Source organism: Austrofundulus limnaeus, unplaced genomic scaffold (genome assembly GCF_001266775.1).
Source record: "Austrofundulus limnaeus strain Quisiro unplaced genomic scaffold, Austrofundulus_limnaeus-1.0 Scaffold13, whole genome shotgun sequence".
Lineage (NCBI taxonomy): Eukaryota > Metazoa > Chordata > Actinopteri > Cyprinodontiformes > Rivulidae > Austrofundulus > Austrofundulus limnaeus.
The window spans coordinates 3783077-3789306 of record NW_013952415.1 but is presented as its reverse complement, the minus strand read 5'-3'; the positions used below and the strand labels follow the sequence as shown (position 1 = coordinate 3789306).

The 6230-nt window shown below is 38.1% G+C and overlaps 1 protein-coding gene across 3 annotated transcripts in view; it reads left to right on the top strand.

Moving 5' to 3' along the window:
* The window catches only part of cntfr (ciliary neurotrophic factor receptor), a 224313-nt gene that overhangs the window by 196997 nt on the left and 21086 nt on the right, over window positions 1-6230 (top strand). The window lies entirely within an intron of this gene.

Below are 6230 nucleotides of genomic sequence, written 5' to 3'. Positions count from 1 at the left end.
TATATATATATATATATATATATATATTCCATTGTTATCTTTGCATTTCTCCCTCTCATTAGCTCAAACTCAAACAGCAATTTAAGCAATGGTCCAGTAACTGATAAGCATAATTTCAGATTGTTCTGTATTCTCCTTGCGTAAATGCATCTGCTGTGCTCTAAATGCCTTTTTGCAGATGATGCCAAACTCCACTCAGCTGTGTTTGTGTGCATGTCTCCATTCATGAAATTGCACATTATACAGTCAGATGAGTTTACACGCTGCGCAAAGACATAAACTTGTTGCACACATTCACATTCATGGCTTTATTGTACCTATGCATGCATGCATCAAGGCTTTCTTACACATAACTGTGAGCATTTACAAACACGAAATGTAATACAAAACATATATTTAAAACATGGTTAAATAATGATTTATTTAAAATAAAATTATGTTTCTGTTGAGTCTTGCCAAAAATCAAAAGGCAAAATGTTTTATGTGCTTACAAATTATTTCAAATATAAGACATWTGTATGGCAGAAATGTGCAGACATTAAAAAAAAGGCCTAAATATCCAGATACACAAACACTCAAAGGAGCAAAGAAACACAATAAGACAGGGAGCCAGAGCAGAGAAAAGAGGCGGTCTTAAAATTCTTTTTCCTTTAATCTGTGTTCGCTTGACCAACACAGCTTAACCTTCCCTTCATTTATTTATTCCACATATTTTCTCTTTTGTCCTTCTGTTTGACATCCCGCTTCCTCACTCTCCCATCCATTTCCTTCATTGTCTACCCCACTTACTACCTTCTTCATTTGCTCCGTTCATTTTTGTGTTTTATACTTTTATCCTCCTCTCTCTCTTTTTTTTTTTGCTTTTCTTTTTTCTTTGCTTCTGAAACACTCTGTCCAGCTCATCCACGTAATGATGGTCTGCATGTGTTTGCCAAAAGTCACTCTTATCTTAGGAGCACTTAGATGAATCATTATTTGCTGTGGAGACATAAATCTATTTACAAAAAAAAAAAAAAACATACAGTTGGTCTTTTTTTTCATAAGCAAAGTAAAAGTCCTTTTAAGGAGAAATTTTAGCTCTCTGGTCAATGCTTAAACAAGTTATGATTAGGAATAAGGTGATTTAAGGGGTTACAGCATGTCTTCTGAAGATTTATTGTATGTATTTCAGCATAATGTTTTCTAATGGATGCCTGAGGGAGCATGTATGTAGACTGATATTCAATGTTTGATGGAAACATTCACTTTTCTTAAAAGGTTTCTTATTTTGTAGCATTGAAACATTGTTGTGAAGTAAATTTTGAAGCATCCTAGGGTTTGAGCCTGACAGTACGAGTCGTGTTTCTATCAATTTTTCTTTAATGCACATTTTGATATATGGTGCCCCCCTCTTGGGGGATGCAAAAAAAATTTTATATTTTTTTTTATCAGAATATAATAAATTTAGTATGTAAAATAATCCCTGGTTACTCAGGTTTGTAAACGTGATGTGCTTTGTGGGTTTCTCAGCCTGCTTTGTCACTAAATGAAGTGTTATTTAGTCCAGATGATGTTTCAAGATAAAAAATTTCATGATGCAGTCAAGACTAACTCCTGGTGCTCAGTGTGTAAATATAAAACAAAATAATGATAAATAAAGTTTCAGATATCTTCTCAAATAAAGTTCAGGTTAAAGTCTGGTTTTCAGTGTTCTACATTCATAAAATATTGATTTTATGTTGTTTTATTAATTTCAATAATGTATGCTCTTCAAGTAGATAGAAAATGCAAAGTTTTAGTTGATTTTTTACAGAATTTTCAATGAGACTACTCATCGACTCCCCCTAGAACTGCTTCCCTCCACAGCTGCTCATTAATGTGAACAGATGTTCCTCATTGTTGTCAGCAAATGTTGGCAGGTATGAGGTAGACTTTTAGTATTCCGTTTCAAATGGGTTGTATTTTAATTATTTTTATTGGACAACCTGGTTTCTAAAGACAAAACTATTTAAGCTTGCATGTGAATGTACGTAAACTGGTTGTGAGATTTAGAAAATAACACATCGGGCACCATCTGAAATCTTGGGCAACAAGTTGGTTAGGGCCATCCCTGTCACCAGGTGCACACCAACAAGCCCCTCCCCCAGATCTGTCTCTGTGAGGCCCTGATAACTTGTGTCTGGATTAGGGACATCAAGCTCCTTGCTGTCTACTCTTCATACAGATATTGTGAGTCATTTCGTTTGACTTCTCATCCTGGACCAATACCAGCTGCTTCTGACACCATAGCTCCTCAGATCATCCTTCCACCACGATAAGGTCATGACTCCCAAAGGAGAGTTTAAAAAGTAGAAAAGTTTTATTTTGTTTTTTGTTTTTTTCTTTAAACAATGCTAACACAGATAACTCTTTCTGTACTCAGCTTTGTAATTCTCTGCGAAGTTTAATTCATTATCAATAATTGTCTTCTGATGTATTTAGAAGACTACACACTTAGCGGTTTTCCCCTAAATTAAAGTTATTTCTTTTTTGTAAGCTTTTCTCCCACGATCAATGTGAAGATCTTTACTCTTTGATGCATTTCTCTAGAGACAGAACTCCTTACACCACTTTATAAACTGATTAAAAACCAGCCAGCAACCACGTTTGCTGGCATAGAGTGGTTATTTGAATTAATTACATGACTTCAGAAGGTAATTGCCACCCATCAAATGTATCAAAGCAAGAAAGAGGCATGCATATACACATACTTTTAGATTTTTTTATGTCGGTATTACAAAAATAAAGGTGTATGTAAATTTCACGTTTTAATGCTACGAGACAGGAGAAAAATTGATGCCGAAAAAAGGAACAGACTCACACAGAATAAAACGTTATGCAACCCAAGGTTGCGTAAACATCATGAAAGCTCAACACTACCTGCGTTTCTGTCGACCTTTCCCCTTGTTTTCATTTTATACTCCTATTCTCTCCATGGCACAGTGAAATCCTGCTTCTGCGTTTCCTTTTCATCTTCCCATCTTGCTTTTTTACCACTAGCCAGCCATTTCGCCACTCTTTACAATTCCGTGTTTTACTATCGCCCACTCCTCCTTCCATCCATGCATCCTTCCACCCATGCATTAAGGCACCTGTCTAACCATCCATCTCTCAAGCCATCCATTTATGGGCACACATGATAAATGTTTAGACCTTGTTTGGGGAAAACATCCCCATCTAAAGGACACTGCCATGGACAGATCATTTATCAAACCCTGTCGCTCCAACACACAACTGTACCCGGGACGCACGCTCTCTCACACACAGCAGATCTAATGCTGTCATGGTTGAAAGTCATCATCATTAAGTTCTGCTGTCAAAATATGTTACAGTTGGTTTGAATCCTTTACATTAACTCAAAAACATTTTGCTGAGACATACTTAGAGTCTAACAGATATTGCCAAATTGATGTTGGTTAAAAAATAAAATAAGTATACATCTGCAAAGTTTTGTAAAACAAGGGGGGGGGGGTGTTGCGGAGGAAATGAATGTTTATTTGCTTTATTTTGTAGGGAAAAAAGGCAGAATTAGTTGTCTGAGGTAGACCTCTGGTTCCCAGGTTTAGCTTGGAATATTAAATCAGAGTCTATTTTCAGAGCTTTTACGTCTCACTCTGTAAGGATGAATAAAAATTACTTGGACCACTGCCCTCTTTCTCCCTCTATCGATTTTGATATATCCATGTCAGTTCTCGAGCTGCCAGACACACACCTTCATCTGCTCTGAGTTATGGAACAAACTTATTGTAACAACTTCGTCTTTGAGGTTCATGCTATGTGGCTTATAGAGTAAATCTGTCTTTTGGCAAATTAAACATGAGGGGAGGGGTATGCATTTTTCAGGCATACAGATCAGTTGTATGCCATAATTGATTGATGATGCCTTTATTGTCATTGTACAGAGCATAATGAAATTACGTGTAAGAACACCCATTCAAGAGACACACATGACAAACATGGGGGAACAGGTCATACGGCAACCAGCAGGGGTCGCGCTACCTTTAAAAAGAAAAACAAAAATACCACACAAGGGTAGATGAGGGGGAAAAATCATATATGAATGAAATTTGATACACTATGGTGTTTATAGAAAAAAAACATCTGCAGAGCAAGAATTTATTAGCCAGAGGAGTAGTGAATTTAGAGGGTGTGTATCTGAAGCCATGAATGTTGTATGCACTTGTATGAATATCTGAAGAATGAGTCTGAAGAATCCAGTCCCCAAAAGAAAAACCCATAGTTCAGCCAAAGTTCAGAATACTGGTGTTAATTGTTCATTCTGTGCAGCTCCAGATTGACCTTCAGGGGATCAGATTACAGACGGGAGTGAGACGGGGAGGGTGGGGACCAAGCCAAGTCGACGTAAACACCAGAAGAAATTAGATCCACAGCTCTTCAAGGCCAATTCGTAATCAGTTGTTTGGGAACAGAGAAAATGTTTTTGGTCAGGCAAACAATAATAATTTTTCATTTAACTTAATGTACGCTGGTACATCCAATGTGGCGAATCCAATCAAACAAAAAGTGTGTAAAATTCCTCTTAGCCAAACTATCAGCTTCTCCAAGATCAATTCCATCTGGCCAGCAAAGTCCAGGGACCACAGTCGGCCCGAGGCCCTCAGCAGAACTGCTTGCAGACCGAGTCCCAGCTCGCGTAAGGTGTGTCTGAGTGCTGAAAGCATGGCAATCCTTCATATTGGCCAGGCAGCCAGGAAATGGCCTGAATAGCCACCAATGCTGTTTTGCAGAACATCAGGAGGCCACCAAACCAATCTGTAGAAATACAGTGATCAGAATCCAATAAATGCTAGTTGAACAGAGCAGAACAGAGGTCCCACCTTTGACATGTCCTCCCATGGGGAAAAAAKGGTTCCAAATAATTATTAAGAGACCAGCTAACCAAATCCATGAAAATACATCCATAATTTTTTGGTTTCGAATGAAAATGTAGAGGAGGCTCCAAGCAGCAAAGCAGGGAAATATAAAGGAGGACAGGGGACAGGGAAAAAAGTGTCTTACTCCAACATAACTGTTACCTCCACTTGTTATGACAAAGCTGTATATATCAAAAATAAATTTGACTTTGCATCATAGCTTATCTAAACACCTTGAAATTGGCCTCTATCTCTTTAAGAACCTCCTACCATTTCTGACACTCCCAGTTCAGCATGTCTTCACAACAATAATTTGAGGGAATGATGCTCCCTGTAGCTCAGCTGCAGACTGAGCTCCAGGGAGGAGCTGTGTGTAAATAGGCGGAGCGTTGTACCAGCTCCACGACTACCACAGGAAATTCAAGGATTTCTAAAACATGCATGAATGAGTCAAAGCAACTCTCTGGGTATGTTTTTGATGAGGGAATGACATTATAATATGATGTAAAGCTCAAAAAAGTAGATTTTTGCAAAATACCCCCCCTTAAAACACGTGCATAATATGGAATTAAAGGCCCAGCATTAGTTGAAAAAAAAAACACACAATGCCATTCCCTTTATTGTAAACTAAAGACCTCTTAAACTGTAAATAAATAATGAGAGTTGAAAATAACATTCAGCACAACATAATGCAACATTTTGAGATGTCATTGTAAGATGTGCTGCGAATGACTGTCAGCTGCTACCACATACAATTTTAATTCAACATCTGCAAACTTCACTAAATTGTCCACATTTTTTGTGTTTTCTAAGCTAAATTGACTATTCTGACCCAACTACTGTACATGCAGATCAAAAGTTCAAACATAGCCCAAGCTTTTGTATCCAGAGGCTCTACATCAAAGCAAAATAAATGAGGTGAATTCTGATTTCAGGTTTAAATTTCAAGACATGTTCCTGCTTTACATTCCTGACTCTCTGATACAACAGCATAAACCAGAGATAACGTAGAGCCACCTCTGTCACTGGGTTATTGAAATTACCACACGCTTTATCCGGGTGTAAAAGGTCTAGTTCTGAGTTTTTGATTGGGTGGTGGGGGTTGGCTCCCTTTTACAGTAATTGCTGCTTTGGCGATCGGGTTTTCAACAAGAGAAATACTGCTTGAGAAATTACCCCTGGACCTAACATTTGTGTGTGTGTTTTCAAATGGGTGGAAAGTGCTGGGGAAAAATGGGAGCTGTCAGTCAGCCTAATGAGACCAACCTTCTCTGTGCGCGCACACACACACACACACACACACACACACACACACACACACACACACACACACACACA